At 47.0% G+C, this 20,158-nt stretch overlaps 1 protein-coding gene across 1 annotated transcript in view; it reads right to left on the bottom strand.

Moving 5' to 3' along the window:
* Positions 1-20,158, bottom strand: part of LOC135057188 (oocyte zinc finger protein XlCOF7.1-like) — a 101,651-nt gene that overhangs the window by 23,347 nt on the left and 58,146 nt on the right. The gene's annotated exons all lie outside the window — the stretch shown is intronic.

Below are 20,158 nucleotides of genomic sequence, written 5' to 3'. Positions count from 1 at the left end.
AGTACTGTCTGTGTGTACGCTCGCTGTGTATTCCATACACCCAGCTTAGCGTGTGTATGTAATTTGCGTACCACGTGCGAGGCCTTCATACGCAAATAGCGTACGGAGGGCGTAGCACGTGCACGTGGTTTAGCGGCCATTACGGCTACACGGTATTAGTATATAGCTAATGTTAAAAGGTAGATAACTGACTCTATCAATTGGGGGCTCAAGTCCGGTCCACCTCATATCCGCAGTCAGGCGAAAACGCGCAGACTTTATCGATCAGCAAAGGGAGGAAAGGTAGTATCTTGTAGTGCTGATCAGATGAGAGTCTACGTCTGATTCTTTTGGTTTGTAGGGATGCTGGTGGAATCCGAAGGTAGGAACATTAAGCTATTGTCTTTTTAAATCTGGTTTTTATTTCTATTTGGTGCCAACTGCACACGCAGATTGGATTGCTTGTCTGTTTAAATAGGTTTAAAAGTATTTTTGGTCGCTCTGCATGGCTTGATAGTTTTATTTTTAGCTCAGGCCTAGAATAACTTAAGGGGCTGGAATGATGATTTTCTTTGTGACAAAAGAAGCCGCATGGTCTGTCCTCCATTTTGTGTAAACCTCATGGATGTGGAAGGGGGAGGAGCAGCGGCCATTTTGGGAAGGTCAAAATTTATTTATTTTCTGAATGGCTGATTTTCAGTTGACTCGGGAAATAATCAGCCATCCATTGTCAAAAAAGAAATCATCATTTAATGAGTGTTTAATGCATTTATTTAATCCATATCATAGTCAATCATAAGTGGTTCAGATAGAGTTTAATATAAGTTAATAGTAAAATGAATATTTGATTTAGGAAATACACAAATAAAACAAAGTTGTGGGTTTTTTTTTTTCTTCTTTCTCCCTTCAAGAGCCTGTTTACCTCTGCTACTTGTGAGATGGGCCATTGAAATGCAAATGAACCTGTGTAACTGGGTTTTGTTGTTTTTTTCTCTCCCAGCAGTGAAAGAAATCGCCTTCACAGATAGTTAAAAAGCACATTCATATGCAAATTAGAAGCACTGAATAAGGTCTCATATATGTAATAGTGATTAGTACATATATGTAATATCTATATGTGCGTGCTTACATTAATGTATGTCATTAGATTAATTTAGAATTGCATTTTCACCTGTGTATTTTCACATATCTCACTTTCCTGTTTGCCATTTATCATTGATAACGTGCTGAGAAAGATTTGTTGCTATTGGTAGTTAAAAGTAAAAATAATACGTTAAGGAGTAATTTGTAAAACACGCACACGGCTTTGCCTAAAGATACAAGGAAAGATTTGTGTGGTGCTCGGTAGATGATTACAGTTGAAGATCATTTACATTGATATAAACGTGTTAGTTGTATTTCTGTGGATATATCTGGCCTGCGTACACGTGTCTCTAACAAAGGGCGGGACTAGCGTACGCGACGCAAGGGCCGACGCACGGAGCATATATTACGCAACGGAGCGTCTGGGTACGCCCACGTAATACAAATCACACGATAGTATTGTTTTAGTAGGCGATACTGAGGCAACGCGATAATAGCGCAAGTCAATCTCAGTGTCCAAAATTTTAATCTAATAGATCCTTCTCTAGTTGCAACTCCTCTGGGACTAGACTGCGATACTGAATGAAAGGGATTTCTGTACAGAAACGAAAGTAAAGAGTATATGAGGTGAAAGAGTGTGTATATATATATATATAAGTATTTTCTCATTTTTGGTTGGAACGTAGAAGTCGAGTTCTCGTGAGGACATCCGCGAAAGTGACGGCGCATGGTGGCTTGGGAGGCATCCCCTGTTAAATATTGAAATTAGAGCATTAGAGTATAGCGGACCAGGAGGTCCAGGTACAGCAGACTAGGAAGTCCGCTATAGATAGAGTCAAGAAGCACAACCACAGGAGGGTTGGTGCAGTACCCATATAGGCCATCAAGCTCTGGCTGAAGGAATTCGCAGCCACAATTTTCGATTCCGCTGGTCGTTCCGCACATAAGATTAGTTGCTTGTGTGCAGTACGATTGTACCGCATGTAATTGTGTGCATTAGTTTGTAATTTGACCCAGTACCGTTTGCGTACGCTAGAGGGGGTCATAAACGCTATTTGTACATTCTAACGTGATTTGTGTAATTTTTTTTATTTTAAGGGAGATTCGCTGGTCACTCGGGAATTCTCTAACAACCAATAGTTACTGGGAAGGGTAAGTGCTCTTCGGATCACACCCACATGTTCCAGTAAATAGAGGTTCAGGTCGCAGGGGCCCTGGGTTGAGTACGCCAGCGCTAGGGCAGCGTGTGGGCGTATTGGTCGACGTGGGCGAGTGTGTGAAGGTACTTGGTAAACTTTCACCGTCGGCCTACCCCGGACATCTTGGTTTTTGTAAGGGTTCGCTGAAGACCCTGATTTGAAGGTCAGAGGTAGTGAAAGCAACACCTGCAAAGATGGGGGCCAGTTGTTCAGGTAGGGGGCGATCAACCTTGGTTCCGGTTGATTTAGTAAACCGGCCCATAAGGTCGGCAAGGTATATAACGTGTGATACAGACCAGGAGGTCCAAGATGAATCACATACAAAGGTTTTCAATGAATGGGAAAGAATGTGCATGACGGGGAAAAGTTCCCACGGGTAGGCAGTTTTAGCCCCGAGGTGTTACAAAATCTAAGGAGAAGGATATGTCTCATTAAATCTGCAAAGAGACGGATCAAACATTATGATTATTTACAGTTATGGCAACGGGAAAGTGAAATACAAGGAGGATTAGCTTACACAGCTGACTCTCACTTTGGTAAGAAAAATATGGCAACAAGAGAGAAAGTGGTTACAGAGAATGGCACACTGGGGTATGATAAACATGCACTTAGTAACTGTATAGATGATAAGAAGAATTGTAACGAATGTAACAATGATAAAAGTAAAACTGTTAAATGTACAACTGTTAACCCGTGCAAGTTGCACTCCATGTTAAACTTCCCTCAGGATTACAAGCAAGAAAGTGAGCCCAGCACGAGGTCGGCACCATTTCCAGCAGCCATCATACAAGACATCCAGGTGGACGCGACCAAATCGGTAAAGGCAGTAGTCAAACCCCCTTACGGAGGGTCAGGTGAGGTCGTGTCCACAGGTACGTACAGTGTTATATATCACGCACAAACAAATGTATCTCATATTGTAGAACCAACACAAGATGATGTTATAATTGAATGGAACATCAAAAGACACCTGGAGTCACAGGGCAGTAAGCAAATGACAATCAGTAGACAAGCCCTGACAACGAAGCCACACCAGCTTTAGCCCCAAACCCCTGTGAGAAATTCAAATGTGATAGTTTGTTATCATTGTCACAAAGAGGGACATTTTGCAAGAGATTGTAGATCAAGAAATATACAAAAGTCATATCAACCCCCTAGACAACGACATGACCATGATATCCAAAGAAACAGGGAAGCACAGGGAGGTAAGAAGCCTCAGATCCCTGTGGGTAAGTCAAAGGTGATAAGATTTTATAATTGCCAGAAGGAAGGTCATTTTGCACGAAGTTGTATGTTTAAAGATCCACAAAAGGTATATCAACCCCCTAGACAAAAACATGAGCAAAGTCATGATACACGAAATTGTAATCAGGGATCATTAGGCCTGGTAGTAAACCTGAGGTTACAGTTAATTATAGTGGGAGGTCAGTTCCGTGTAGACTCAGGAACGGCCGGGTAAACTTTGTAATTTATCTGTAAATGTTTCTTTTTCCCCATCTCTGACGTTCATCGGCAGAACTCAAACATCACATAGCTACTTGGTCTTTGCAGAAGTCTATCTAACCCCAGTGTGACCTACCGACATCGGTGTGTCCTGGCCAGGCACAAAAGGGTGGAGTGTGGAAATACTGGTGGGGGGAGACTGCGCAAAGATACCAATGGATGTGATGGTGTGACAGCCTGATGGTGAACGAAAGATCTGACAATGTTTTTTTTGTTTGTTGTTTTAGGTAACATATATATGAATTGTTCTCTCTCTCTCTCGTTTGTTTTTTTTCCTCTTCTCTCTCATGTTCTCATGCTTTACAGATGGTATGTCACACATCAGTTAGACAAATGGTAATGCAAGATTTGTGCTCCTTACAGAAAGATCACAGATTTGGAAGGAATATTGTATCACCAGAATGTTCGTTTGGAAGATTGAGAGACAGCACCTTTAAGGTGACAACAGAGCAAGAGGAACAACAAGACTAGAAGACATCGTAACCTTTTTCTTTCCCCTCAATTATTTTTTTTTGTACCCCCATTACAAATTTCTCCTTTTCCTCCTATAAGATGGACTTGCCCCAAGAGACTGTGATCCGGATTTTCCTGTTGACCATGATGTTGACCAGAGCAGTCTGTTTCGGTGAGAGTACCATGGAGGTCGAGAAAGGATCTGGAATGGGTTCCGATGACCAGGATGGAGGCGTAGTTTTCCAAGAGCAACATAACCACCGAGTAAAGGCGAGTATCAGAAAACGATCTGGTAGCATTGACAATAGAAGGAATTGTGAAGGATTGTTAGCTGAAGAGAACTGCATCTGTAGGCATTGTGACAATATAGTTGAGGATGGGTGTATCAAGAAATGTCAGTCCAGTTTTAATGTCCACATGGACCGGCATCCATTGAGTGACTATCACTCCTTAGTGGGTAAAGTGTTAAACCAGACAGACTGTTGGGTATGCTCTCAAGTACCTCAAGGTCATAGCAAATCAGGACTAGTACCATTCCCTTTAACTGTAGGAGAGGTACTTGAGTTAAGTGGTGGGAGGCCGGTGGACAAGAGGTTTAATATCTCTAGTCCTCCTAGTTTGAAGCTCCACCAGTATCATGTGGATAAGTCCTTAGTATGCTTTAACATTTCCAATCCCTGAAAGCCGGGAAATTGGGAAGTGTCATGGAGTAATCAAACCATGACATTTTCATATAGAGCCGATAGAATGCCCATAGACACAGAGCTTATACGCCAGATAGCCAACAGTGGAAAATATTTCCGGTATAGGTACACTCTAGGAAGTAGGACCATGCGAGTTGGAGAAGTATCACCAGGATACTGTGCACACATCGTACAAACTGATACGTGTACTAGACAGATGGGAAAGTTAGGGTTAGGAGATTTCACATGGAAAATTTGTAACATGGTAATGTCATACTCCGTCCCATATGTTCTCCCCGATGATGCATATTTCATATGCGGGAGGAAGGCGTATAAGTGGCTTGCCCCAAACTCAGAGGGATTGTGTTACATTGGAAAAGTACTGCCTGAAGTAATGACTGTATCCCATTTAAAAATGAAAGACATTCACCGCGGTGCCCAAGCTCCTTATACTCACACTCATTACGAGCACGTCGTTAAAAGGCACCTGATAGAGAGGACAGAGCACTCGGCCTCTGATCTGATCCATGAATCCACCGGGATTCAATTCCTAATCGCGTTAGAGATCACTCGTACCGCCAGAGGAGTGATAAATTATAAATATATATCTGCGCTAGCGAACTTGTTAGGCAATATCACCGAAATGTATGATGACACGTTCAGGTACACTGGGAAAGAGTTACAAGCCTACAAAACAGAGCTGGTTCAGCATAGGATGATTCTCAATTATCTCACAGCAGTGACAGGCGGGTATTGTGTTACCCTAGCAACTCAATATGGAATAAAGTGCTGCACGTACATTACAAACAGCACGGAGGACCCAGCCGAGGTCATAGACCAAAAGATGGATGACATTTTACAATTAAAGTGGGAGTTCCGAAGGAGACATAATCTCACTCTCGCTGCTGTGAGTAATGAGCTGACCGGTTGGGTGTCATGGTTGAACCCACGAAATTGGTTCTCTGGTTTAGGAGAATGGGCCCAAGGTATTATAATGGATGTAGGGAAATTTCTCTTGTGTATTCTGGGAGTCGTCATATTGGTTGGCCTGATATTTAGAGGCGTTCGGGCTTTAACGAAGTGTAAAGGTAGTACCAGAGTGATGAGTCTGAGGAGCGAGGACATTGTAATAACAACAACTAATTTGATTTATGACCCAACGATAGAGACAATGTTGTGATGAAAATGTGATTCCACGGTCCGTTTCTTTCACCCGTTTCTCCTTTGTTTTCCTCCAAGGTACAAAGACATCCGCTTGGAAGAAGAATTTGACAACCTCTTTTATACAGACCATTGATGAACTATGTCACAGACCCCCCCCCCATATCCCTAGTGACTTTAAATTTTTACGAAAGCCCAAATACTTTAGAGACTGTAATTTTATGGACATTGGAGAAAGCTTTTGTCGCCATTTATAGCAAAAGCATCGAGAGACATCAGACAACATGTACATCAAGACAAGACATCAAACAAGACCTCAATCGGCGAATGCATACTAAACTCACATAGTTTATGACTGCATTTATAATAATTGCTTCTTATCCTCATTTCTACAAACTTCAGGTAATGACACACATAGTCGACAGGGAATATAGACACATATATCAGCATTCACATGTTCCCCCCATTCATGTATCATCAACTAAATGTGCTCCCCCATTTGTTGCAACCAAAAGCCGAAAAGAGCTCGGTAAAGTTTGACAGCCCATCCACAGACCCTTAATACGGGATAAGAAGGATTCAAATGTATACTTCGCAATACCTCGAAGCTTGATTTAAAACACGTACGGCACGATGATACATGACCCCTCAAACATGGATTCATACACACACGCTTCTACTATCTCACTAGGTCATATTTTTCCCACCTTCTCCTCTCCTCCCTTTACCCAATCATAAAAAGGTATTTACATGATGACATATATTTTTCTGTTTGAACTGTTTTAGGAGTGGCAGTTATTGATGACTGCCAAAGGGTGGACTGTCAAAGTCGAAAATATCATGCTGCACGTTGCCGTATATTAACCCCATGCGCTTGCCCGCTGCACGTGCACATTCTCTCCCGTGCGTGCGCATATTCGCAGTTGCGTGACGGCGCCTCCACGGTCGTGCGCTCAGGCGCGTGGTATGTGCATTTACGGTAGAGTTTGTGTGCATCTGGTGGGCGACTCGATCGTTACATAGTTAATCCGAATAGTATGTTTTATAGGTAATGGTCCCCTTAATAATAACTGTAAGTTTGTTTATGTTATAACTGGTTCATGAACAAAGGAATTCCTCTTTGCATGATACGAAGGGTCAGATAGGTTCTGAGCGATGGTGTTTGGTACCTAATCGAAGAGTATTTTATTAGAAACAATCCGGTGCTGGTTAGGTAGAGATTAATTGCTCCTGCGTATAGTTATGTCTATAAATAGTTTCTGGACATTTACTGTATTTGCGGTTCATTGTCCATGTGGTGGGAATCCTGAGATTCCCTCCCACCTGAGCAGTCTGGAATAGTCACAGCCCACCTGTTCAAACAAACCTATGACCTTTTGTTGTAATGTGAAGACAGATTCCTGTGTCCAATGAACAATGAGATATAGGTCCCTTTGTAGTGTACTGTAGGCAGTGTATATAAGGCAGCCAGTTTGGGCCAGCTCAGTCTACTCTCCACAAAAGGTTTTCATCACTGACTAACTATGGAGCTGGTGACCAGGACTGCGCAGCGATCATTCCCCAGTGTGTAAGTTTTTCTCTGTAACCAACTTGTTCTCTGTTTGTATTTGCCATACTCTCTCTCTCTGTTATTGTTAAACTGTTGTATATTGTATATGTGTAGTTATCATGTTTAGGTATTGATGTTAGTCTGTAGTGTATAAGATGTTAACTGTATTTTTCCCTTTTTACATAACTAAATCTCGTTAGTAAAGGTTTTGGAACCTCAGCAGGGTGTCTGTGTTTCTCTAGCTAGTACAAAGGGTTTCAATGTATCTCAATCACTCAAACAGCTTGCTTAAATATCCAGGTTAACCAGTGGTATATCATTGCAGTATCTCAATACTAAGACTTACAGTATAATCAGGCTCTGTGTTTAAAGTTTATAAAAGTACTGTCTGTGTGTACGCTCGCTGTGTGTATTCCATACACCCAGCGTAGCGTGAGTACGTAATTTGCGTACCACGTGCGAGGCCTTCATACGCAAATAGCGTACAGAGGGCGTAGCACGTGCACGTGGTTTAGCGGCCATTACGGCTACACGGTATTAGTATATAGCTAATGTTAAAAGGTAGATAACGGACTCTATCAACCTTTAGTACCTCTGGCCTTGCCCCTAAACTTGGCAGTTCTAATGGACTGTAGATTATGTCCTGAATAGGCCTTCCTAGTTGGCGGAGCTGCAGAAGGTGTGGACTTCACGCGGGAGAACCATTTGTCTAGTTCATCTCCAAATATGGCCTCTCCTGTGAAAGGCAGGCCTTCCACTTCTTTCCTGGAATCTGCATCAGCAGTCCACTGATGTAGCCATAATGCTCTGCGTGCCGACACTGCCATAGCTGTAGTACGTGCATCAAGCAAACCTATTTCTTTTATGGCTTCCACCATGAAGTTCGCAGAGTCTTGTATATATTGCAGGAGCAAAATAACTTCCTCTTGAGGAACTCCTCCAGTAAATTACCTGACCATTTAGCAATTGCTCTTGTAATCCACCCACATGCTATAGTGGGTCTCTGGGCCACCCTGGCAGCAGTATACAAAGATTTGAGTGTGGTCCCAATCTTGCGATCATCCGCATCTTTTAGGGAGGCTGCACCAGGCACAGGTAGTACAATTTTACGCGAGAGCCTGGAGAATGATGCATCCACTATCAGTGGATTTTCCCATTTTTTCCTATCCTCAGAAGGAAAAGGAAAAGATGATAACACCGCCTAGGAAATTGAAATTTTTTATCTAGATTAACCCACGGTTCTTCAAACAAGGTATTTAGGGGGTAATTTAGAGTTGATCGCAGCAGCAAATTTGTTAGCAGTTGGCCAAAACCATGGCCCTCATTCCGAGTTGTTCGCTCGCAAGGCGATTATAGCAGAGTTACACACGCTAAGCCGCCGCCTACTGGGAGTGAATCTAAACATCTTAAATGTGCGACCGATGTATTCGCAATATTGCGATCAAAACCGAGTTAGCAGTTTCTGAGTAACTCCAGACTTACTCTGCCTGTGCGATCAATTCAGTGCTTTTCGGTCCCGGCTGACGTCATAAACACACCCAGCGTTCGCCCAAGCACTCCCACCGTTTCTCCAGACACGCCTGCGTTTTTTCCGGAAACGGTAGCGTTTCCTGCCACACGCCCCTAAAACGCCGTACATCCGCCCAGTAACACCCATTTCCTGTCAATCACAATGCGTTCTCCGGAGCGACGAAAAAGCCGTGAGTAAAATTACTTTCTTCTTAGTAAAGTTACTTGACGCATGCGCAGTGCGAACATTACGCATGCGCACTAAGAGAATTCTCACTGCGATGCGATGAAAAATACCGAGCGAACAACTCGGAATGAGGGCCCATGTACACTGTAGGGGGGCAGATATAACATTTGCAGAGAGAGTCAGATTTGGGTGGGTTATTTTGTTTCTGTGCAGGGTAAATACTGGCTGCTTTATTTTTACACTGCAATTTAGATTTCAGTTTGACCACACCACACCCAAATCTAACTCTCTCTGCAAATGTTATATCTGCCCCACCTGCAGTGCAAATGGTTTTGCCCAACTGCTAACAAATTTGCTGCTGCGATCAACTCAATTACCCCCTTAGTTCCTTTGACACAGGAAAAGTGGCTGAGGATTTTTTCTTAATATTAAAATAAGATTCCTCACTCTCCCCTGTCACCTTATCAGGAATATTTAGAATTTCTCTGATAGCATCTATGAGAGACTCTACACCCTGTGACAGAGTACCCTCCCAAACCTCTGTATCCACCTCACCTTCCTCAATTTCTGACCCTTCATTATCAGAGTCAGAATGCAGGATATGGGGCAAGGTACGTTTTTGTGGACAAACGGTAGAGGACTGAGACGCTGGGCTGGGTATTAAGTCCTTTTTCATCAACTCATCCATAGACTGCCTGAAGTATTGCATCTCTTTCTCATTTCTAGATAATTTTGTAGAAATGGTGGAAATCATTCCCCTAATGGAGTCCAGCCATGCTGGTTCTGCCCCACTAGCCTGGGAAGGGATACTACACTGAGTCAGTTTATATACGTTACTGCCATCACATTGTCCGACTGGACCTGAATGGCCTGATCTCGAAGAAGATATGAGGCCTGCAGAAGGGCGTTGTATATGGCCCTGAGTTCCAGAATGTTGACGACTTCCTGACTTGACCACCTTCCCTGAAACTGCACCCCCTGGGTGACTGCTCCCAAACCTCTGAGGCTTGCGTCTGTGTTTAGCAGAATCCAATTCTGAATCCCGAACCGTCGACCCTCGATTAGGTGAGAAGTCTGGAGCCATCATAGAAGAGAAATCCTGGCTTTTGGCGACAGACAGATCTTCTGGTGCGTGTGAAGATGTGATCCGGACCATTTGTCCAACAGATCGAGCTGGAAGGGTCTTGCGTGAAACCTTCCGTACTGAAGCGTCTCGTAAGAGGCTACCATTTTTCCACGCACATGATATAGTGGGTCTCTGGGCCACCCCAGCAGCTGTGTACAAGGATTTGAGTGTGGTCTCAATTTTACGATCAGCTGTGTCTTTCAGCGAGGATACACCAGGGACAGGCAATACTATTTTTCGTGACAGCCTGGATACTGATGCATCCACTATCGGTGGACATACCCATTTTTTCCTATCCTCAGGAGGAAAAGGAAAGGATGAGAGTAACCTTTAGGGATTTGAAATTTCCTATCAGGATTAACCCACGGTTCTTCAAACAGGGTATTTAGTTCCTTTGACACAGGAAAAATGACTGAGGATTATTTTTTTACATTACAATAAGATTCCTTACACTCCTCTGACACCTTATCAGGAATTTGTAGAACATCTCTGATAGCTTCTATAAGAGCAATGCGGACAAATGGTAGGGATCTGAAACGCTGTTTTGGGGACTGAGTCTCTGTTCATAAACTCATCCACAGACTGTCTTAAGTATTGTGTCTCTTTCTCATTGTGGGACAATTTAGTAGAAATATTGGAAATCATTCCTTTTATGGAATCCAGCCACAATGGTTCAGCCCCGCTAGCCTGAGAAGGTACACTACACTGAGTACACTGTAGTGAGACTCCTGGGGAAGAGGAACACTCTGCCGTACATGAAACACACTCTTTGCCTGACATATTGTAATGTGACAGCACACACACACACAGAAAAAAATTAAAAACACAATTAACCCACAAAGAGCCCTTTCCGGGAGACACAGAGGTATTATGGAGCCAGCACACAGCGCCCTTATCGCTAATGCCAAGCTTAGCCGGGTCGCAGATTGGGGACTTAGTACACAAATAGTCACCCCCGCCCCCCCCACTATGACCCCCTGGTACAGCTGAGGTAATCTGGAGTCTCTCCGGAGGAGCTGCGCATCCCTGTCAGTCAGCGTCTGTGTCCACTGCAGAGGGAAAATGGCACTGGTGAGCTGCTGGATCCGCTTATAATGAAGCCCCGCCCCCGCAATGGTGCGCGGCCTTCACGCTTTTTTATACTGGCTGAGGTCATTTTATGCTTAAAATGGAGTCAGAACCGGTTTAAGTCTGTGTTGCCAGTCTGGGTACTGTGTACGGAGACTCAGTTCGCCCCCTCAGGAGCTGTGTGACTGCACTGTGTAATGAGTCTGGAGACGCAGTACGCCCCGGTTAGAATCAGTGTGTCCCCGTACCCTTGTGCCGCCATAATGGCCGGAGACCCGCTAACCGGGATGCCAGCTTAGTACTCACCACTCTTTTGGCTCTGTTAGGGGTGGCTACGAATGTATGCTTGCCGTGGTGGGGCTTACGAATAGTTCCCTCAGGAGCTAGTGTCCTGTCAGCGGGGACCGGGACCATTAACCCTTCAAGAGGTTGGGCCCTCCCTTCCCCCTAAGTCCCACAAAGCAGGCAGGCTGGTGCCAACCAGTCCTGCCTGAAAATAACAAACAGATAAAATAGATGCAGAAAACTCTTCAGGAGCTTCCATAAGCGTGACCGGCTCCTCCGGGCATATTTTCTAAACTGAGTCTGGTAGGAGGGGCATAGAGGGAGGAGCCAGCCCACACTATCAAATTCTTAAAGTGCCCATGGGTCCTAGTGGACCCTTCTATACCCCATAGTACTAAATAGATGCCCAGTATCCTCTAGGACGTAAGAGAAAATAGGATTTTAATTACCTGAACGGTAAATCCTTTTCTCGTAGTCCGTAGAGGATGCTGGGGTCCATATTAGTACCATGGGGTATAGACGGGTCCACCAGGAGCCATTGGCACTTTAAGAGTTTAATAGTGTGGGCTGGCTCCTCCCTCTATGCCCCTCCTACTAGACTCAGTCTAGAAACTGTGCCCGAGGAGAAGACATACTTCGAGAGAAGGAATTACAGATAGTGGCGAGATTCATACCAGCTCACACAACAGGCAAATCCGGCCAACATGCCGGAACAACTCAGCAACAGCTGAAACAGTAAATAACACAGAACTTTCCTAGGAACCAGGCAGTACTGAACAACAAAAACCAAAGCAGGAAAACGCAGCGCTGGGCGGGCGCCCAGCATTCTCTACGGACTACGAGAAAAGGATTTACCGGTCAGGTAATTAAAATCCTATTTTCTCTTACGTCCTAGAGGATGCTGGGGTCCATATTAGTACCATGGGGATGTACCAAAGCTCCCAGTATGGGAGGGAGAGCGCGGAGGCTCCTGCAACACTGCTTGACCAAACTTGAGGTCATCAGAGGCCAAAGTATCAAACTTGTAAAACTTGGCAAACGTGTTCAACCCAGACCAAGTAGCAGCTCGGCAAAGTTGTACAGCCGAGACACCCCGGGCAGCCGCCCAGGAAGAGCCCACTTTACGAGTAGAATGGGCCTTTACAGATTTTGGACACGGCAATCCTGCCGTAGAATATGCATGCTGGATGGTGAACCTGATTCAGCGTGAAATCGACTGCTTAGAAGCAGGACACCCAATTTTCTTGGGATCATAGAGAACAAACAAGGAGTCAGTCTTTCAATGACGAGCTGTCCTCTTCACATAAATCTTCAAAGCCCTCACAACATCCAGGGCCTTTGAAGCACTTGAGGAGTCAGTAGCCACTGGCACCACAATAGGCTGGTTGATATGGAAAGCCGACACAACCTTAGGCAGGAACTGTGGACGAGTCCTAGGTTCCACCCTATCTTCATGGAAGATCAGATAGGGACTCTTCCAGGATAAAGCCCCCAATTCCGACACACGTCGAGCAGAAGCTAAGGCCAACAAAGTGACCGCCTTCCACGTGAGAAACTTGATGTCAGCCTTTAGCAGAGGCTCAAACCAAGCAGATTGCAGGAACTGCAGCACCACAGCCAGATCCCAGGGAGCCGTCGGCGCCACAAAGGGAGGATGGATGTGCAGAACCCCTTTCAAAAAGGTCTGTACCTCAGGGAGGACAGCCAATTGTTTTTGGAAGAAGATGGACAAAGCAGAGATTTGTACCTTGATGGAGTCCAATCTCAGACCCATATCCACACCTGCTTGCAGGAAAAGGAGCAAACGTCCAAGTTGAAACTCCACCGCAGGAAATTTCTTGGATTCGCACCAAGAAACATATTTTTTTCCAAATACGATGGTAATGTTTAGACGTTACCCCCTTTCTAGCCTATATATGTTTCAGGGTAGGAATAACCTCACTCGGGATACCTTTCTGAGCTAAGATCTGGCGTTCAACCGCCATGCCGTCAAATGTAGCCGTGGTAAGTCTTGATAAGCGAACGGCCCCTGCAGTAGCAGATCCTCCCAAAGAGGTAAGGGCCTTGGATCTTCTAACAGAAAATTCAGCAGATCCGCGTACCAAGCCCTCCTTGGCCAGTCCGGAGCAATGAGGATTGCCAGAATCCTTGTTCTTCTCACCAGCTGAAGAACCTTTGGTATCAGAGGAAGTGGAGGGAACACATACACTGACTTGAACACCCACAGTATCACCAGTACGTCCACCGCCACTGCCTGTGGGTCTCTTGACCTGGAACAGTACCTCCCCAGCTTCTTGTTGAGGTGGGAGGCCATCATGTCTATGTGAGGAATACCCCACCAACCGGTTACCTCCTCGAACACCTCCGGGTGGAGGCCCCACTCTCCCGGATGGAGATCGTGGTGGCTGAGGAAGTCTGCTTCCCATTTGTCTACTCCCGGAATGAAGATTGCCGACATCGCCACCGCGTGTCTTTCTGCCCAGAGGAGGATTCTTGACACCTCTGACATGGCAGGCCTGCTCTTCGTTCCGCCTTGTCGGTTTATGTAGGCCACCGTGGTCACGTTGTCCGACTGCACCTGAACAGCCCGATCCTGTAGAACAGGCATGTCCAAACTGCGGCCCTCCAGCTGTTGAGAAACTACACATCCCAGCATGCCCTGACACAGCTTTAGCATTCTCTGACAGCAAAACGGTGTCAGGGCATGCTGGGATATGTAGTTTCACAACAGCTGGAGGGCCGCAATTTGGACATGCCTGCTGTAAAAGGTATGCTGCTTGCAGAAGGGCGTTGTACACGGCCCTTAGCTCCAGGATGTTTATTGGGAGAAGGCATTCTTGATTCGACCACCTTCCCTGAAAGGTTTTCCCCAGAGTGACTGCTCCCCAACCTCTTAGACTTGCATCTGTGGTTAAAAGGATCCAGTCTTGAATTCCGAACCTTCGGCCTTCCATAAGGGGTGAAAGTTGTAGCCACCAGAGGAGTGAAATCCTGGCTTTCTGAGACAGGCGTATCCTCTTGTGCATGTGTAGGTGAGAGCCCGACCACTGGTCCAATAGGTCCAGCTGAAAAGGTAGAGCATGACACCTGCCATACTGCAGAGCCTCGTAGGCGGCAACCATCTTCCCCAGAAGACGGATGCATTGATGAACCGATACCCGGGTAGGTTTTAAGACATCCCGGACCATTGTTTGAATAACCAATGCCTTCTCCACCGGGAGAAAAACCATCTGCACTTCCGTGTCGAGGATCATTCCCAGGAAAGTCAGCCGCCTTGTCGGCTCCAGATGAGACTTTGGAAGGTTCAGGATCCAACCGTGCTTCCTGAGCAGCTGTGTCGTGAGCGCGATGGATCGCAACAACCTCTCCTTGGACGACGCATTGATCAGGAGATCGTCCAGATATGGAATTATGTTCACCCCTTGCTTGCGGGGGAGAACCATCATCTCCGCCATCACCTTGGTGACTGAAGATCCTTGGTGCTGTGGAGAGGCCAAACGGCAGCACCTGGAACTGATAGTGATCGTCCAACAGTGCAAACCGGAGATATGCCTGATGCGGCGACCAAATGGGAATGTGGCGGTAAGCATCCTTGGTGTCCAGCGACACCAGGAACTCCCCCTCCGTGAGTCCTGAGATGACAGCTCTAAGAGATTCCATCTTGAATTTGAACTCCCTGAGATAAGGGTTCAAAGACTTTAAGTTTAGAATAGGCCGTACCGAACCATCCGGTTTTGGTACCACAAAAAGGTTAGAATAATAACCCTTGTTCCACTGCTGAGGTGGAACTGGAACAATGACCTCTGACACCATCAATTTTCCGATGACCTCCAGAAGAATTGTTCTGTCCGCCAGCAGAGCTGGCAAGCCTGACTTGAAGAAACGGTGAGGTGGGGGATCTTGAAACTCCAGTCTGTACCCCCTGGACACTATATCCAGGACCCAGGGGTCCAGGCCCGACGACACCCAGACATGGCTGAATTGCCGGAGTCTTGCCCCCACCTGACCTTCCTCCAGGCCTAGCTGTCAACCGTCATCCGGAGGACTTAGGGGTATCAGAAGCGGGCTTCTGGGCTTGGGAGCCTGCGGGAGCAGGTTTCTTTCCCTTGGCACGACCACCTCCGTAGAAGGTGTTCGAAGGCTTGTTCTTTCTAGACCTCGTGGCCCGAAAGGACTGTGACGTGGCTGGTGTAAAAGACTTCTTCGTAGCCGATGCAGCTGAGGGGAGAAAAGGAGACTTACCCGCGGTAGCCGTGGCAATCCACGCATCCAGCGCCTCCCCAAAGAGAGCCTGACCCATGTATGGAAGGCCCACCACACACTTCCTGGATTCCGCGTCCGCAGACCAGTTGCGCAGCCAGAGACCTCTGCGAGCCGAGACGGACATGAAGGAGATCCCCGCAGCCATTGAACCCAGGTCCTTCATGGAATCTACCAGGAAGCCTGCAGAATCCTGAATATTCCGTAAAAATAAATCAACGTCACCTTTGTCCAGCGTAGTCGATTCTTCCTGCAGAGTGATTGACCACCTGGCAATAGCTTTAACAATCCAAGCACAGGCTATAGTAGGCCGCAATATAGCCCCTGAAGCCGTGTAAATGGATTTTAGCGTAGCATCCACCTTGCGATCTGCCGGGTCCTTTAACGCAGTAGATCCCGGGACCGGTAACACCACCTGCTTGGACAGCCTGGATACAGAGGCGTCGACTATCGGCGGGGACTCCAATCTCTTCCTATCTTCCTCTGGGAAGGGAAAAGTCTCTTGGGAATCTGGAATTTCTTTTCCGGTGTTTCCCATGCCTTTTCAAAGATAGCATTCAATTCTTTGGATGCCGGGAAGGTGAGGGGGGGCTTCTTATTATCCGTAAAGAAGGCCTCCTCCACCTGTTCCGGGGCTGTGTCCGAAATGTTTATAACATCCCTAACAGCCTCAATCATCAACTGCACCCCCTTGGCAAGTGATGCCGTCCCTCTCAACACATCCCCATCACCGTCTGCAGCATCAGAGTCGGTGTCCGTGTCATCCTGCAAAATTGCAAGCACACGTTTATGGGAATGTACCGCAGGGGACCCCGAGGAGGCAGAATCAGACCATACCACCATAGAGGACTGGAGGACCTGAGTGGCATGCTCAGTCCTAGCAACTCTATCAGATATCTGAGAAATAATCCCCCTCAGAGAGACTAACCATTCTGGCTCTCTAGCAGGGATCTGCGCTAAAACAGTGCAATCCTGATTACATGGAATGGATTCTTCCTGGGAAGACAAATCCTCTGCAGCATATGAAACAGTGTCCCTAGACATGTTGTCCCATATACTCAAACACCCCACAAACACACAGGGTATTATGTAGACAGAGTTTCCCCCCAAGAATGGCAGAAAGACACAGAGATTGGAGCCAACCCACACACAGCGCTTTTCAGGTAAAGGGAGTCCCTTCCCAGCACTGACTGTGTCCCTTAATAGGTGACACAGCCCTTAAGAAGCCTCCCCTCCCTTCTACAGCCCCCTGGTACCGTACAGACTGCTGGAGAAAGCTCTGGAGGGACCTGGATCCAGTGAACCGTGGCTGCAGGCAGGAAAAATGGCGCTGAACGCTGCTGGGTCCGCTCTGAGGAGAAGCTCCGCCCCCTTCAATGTCACACGAGGATTACACTGGCCCGGAGGATTGTGCTGACCTGGAACCGCAGACCCAGACATGCCTGAAACAACCAGTGTAGGGTCCGGAGCTGGCCCAGGGCGCTCCCTCCTAGCACCGCACCAAGGTACCGCTGGACCTTACCCGCGCTCCTGACACTGTAGCCGCCCTCTTCACACTGTTTCCCCGCTTGCAAGAGGGGACAGTGACTCACTCGCCACTCTTCAGCTCCTGAGGGGGTGGCGGCTGGCTGCCGAGGCGAGTGTTCTCCTGCGGCGGGGCGCGATCAGACCCCTCTGGAGCCAGCGTCCAGTCAGAGGGAGCAGTGGCTCAAGACCCCGCGGGGCGGACACTGCTCCCCCCCCCCCCCCCAGTCCCACGCTGCAGGGAGGCTGTCGCCAACAGCCTCCCTGTAAAATAAAAAAACTTGAAAAGGAAGAAAATCACTCTTTACCAAGAGAACCGTGTAGAGCTCCCCTAGCTATGACCGGCTCCTCCGGTCACATTTTCTAAACTGAGTCTGGTAGGAGGGGCATAGAGGGAGGATCCAGCCCACACTATTAAACTCTTAAAGTGCCAATGGCTCCTGGTGGACCCGTCTATACCCCATAGTACTAATATGAACTCCAGCATCCTCTAGGACGTAAGAGAAAGGTTAAAAGCACAATTAACCCACAAAGAGACCTTCCAGATAGACACAGAGAGAGTAGGGAACCAGCATACGGCACCCTTATCGCTAGTGCCAAGCTTAGCCGGGTCGCTGACTAAGTACCTAGATTTGGGACTTGGTACACTAGTAAATCGCTCCCCCCTGCTATAACCCCCTGGTACCGCTGAGGTAAACTGGAGGCTTTCCGGAGGAGCTGCGCGTCCCTGCCAGTCAGCGTCTGTGTAGGCTGCAGTGAGGGAAAATGGCGCTTGTGAGCTGCTGGATCCGCTCATAGTGAAGCCCCGCCCCTTCAATGGTGCACGGTCTTCCTGCTCTTCTTTATACTGGCTTATGTGTCTGTGTGCATAAAATGGAGACAAACTCCTTTTATGGCTGTGGTGCCAGTCTGAGTACTGTGTATACTACAGTGTACTTAGTCAGGAGACTCAGTCCGCCCCGTGTAGAAGCCGTGCGTCTCCGTACCCTCATGCCGCCACAATGGCCGGCGATCCGCTAACCGGAACACCGGCTTAATTCTCACCACTCTTCATTCTTCTGGCTCTGTTAGGGGTGGCGGCGTGCTGCGGGAATGTACGCTTGCCATGGTGGGGCTTGCGAATAGTTCCATCAGGAGCTAGCATCCTGTCAGCGGGGAACAGGACCATTAACACTTAGTGGGGTTGGCCCGTTCCCCCTCCCTAAGTCCCATGAAGCAGGCAGGCTGGTGCCATTCAGTCGTGCCTAAAAATAAGATTTACTTACCGGTAAATCTATTTCTCGTAGTTCGTAGTGGATGCTGGGGACTCCGTAAGGACCATGGGGAATAGACGGGCTCCGCAGGAGACAGGGCACTCTAAGAAAGAATTAGGACTACTGGTGTGCACTGGCTCCTCCCTCTATGTCCCTCCTCCAGACCTCAGTTAAGGAAACTGTGCCCGGAAGAGCTGACAGTACAAGGAAAGGATTTTGGAATCCAGGGTAAGACTCAAACCAGCCACACCAATCACACTGCATAACTTGTGATAACTTACCCAGTTAACAGTATGAACAACAACAGAGCATCAGATAAACCTGATGCAACTATAAAATAACCCTTATTTAAGCAATAACTATATACAAGTATTGCAGAAGAAGTCCGCACTTGGGACGGGCGCCCAGCATCCACTACGGACTACGAGAAATAGATTTACCGGTAAGTAAAATCTTATTTTCTCTAACGTCCTAGTGGATGCTGGGGACTCCGTAAGGACCATGGGGATTATACCAAAGCTCCCAAACGGGCGGGAGAGTGCGGATGACTCTGCAGCACCGAATGAGCAAACACAAGGTCCTCCTCAGCCAGGGTATCAAACTTGTAGAATTTTGCAAACGTGTTTGAACCCGACCAAGTAGCTGCTCGGCAAAGCTGTAATGCCGAGACCCCTCGGGCAGCCGCCCAAGAAGAGCCCACCTTCCTTGTGGAATGGGCTTTTACAGATTTTGGATGCGGCAATCCAGCCGCAGAATGAGCCTGCTGATTCGTGTTACAGATCCAGCGAGCAATAGTTTGCTTTGAAGCAGGAGGACCCAGCTTGTTGGATGCATACAGGATAAACAGCGAGTCAGTTTTCCTGACTCCAGCCGTTCTGGCTACATAAAGTTTCAAAGCCCTGACTACATCTAGTAACTTGGAATCCTCCAAGTCACGAGTAGCCGCAGGCACCACAATAGGTTGGTTCAAATGAAAAGATGACACCACCTTCGGCAGAAATTGCGGACGAGTCCGTAATTCTGCCCTGTCAATATGGAAAACCAGATAGGGGCTTTTACATGACAAAGCAGCGAATTCTGACACACGCCTAGCCGAAGCTAAGGCCAATAGCATGACCACTTTCCATGTGAGATACTTTAACTCCACAGTCTTAAGTGGCTCAAACCAGTGAGATTTCAGGAAACTCAATACCACGTTAAGATCCCAAGGTGCCACTGGTGGCACAAAAGGGGGCTGAATATGCAGCACTCCCTTTACAAACGTCTGAACCTCAGGAAGAGAAGCCAGTTCCTTTTGAAAGAAAATGGATAGGGCCGAAATCTGGACCTTTATGGA

Source organism: Pseudophryne corroboree, chromosome 3, assembly GCF_028390025.1.
Source record: "Pseudophryne corroboree isolate aPseCor3 chromosome 3, aPseCor3.hap2, whole genome shotgun sequence".
Taxonomy (NCBI): domain Eukaryota; kingdom Metazoa; phylum Chordata; class Amphibia; order Anura; family Myobatrachidae; genus Pseudophryne; species Pseudophryne corroboree.
The sequence above is the reverse complement of the archived record's forward strand: the minus strand, read 5'-3'. Positions and strand labels throughout refer to the sequence as shown.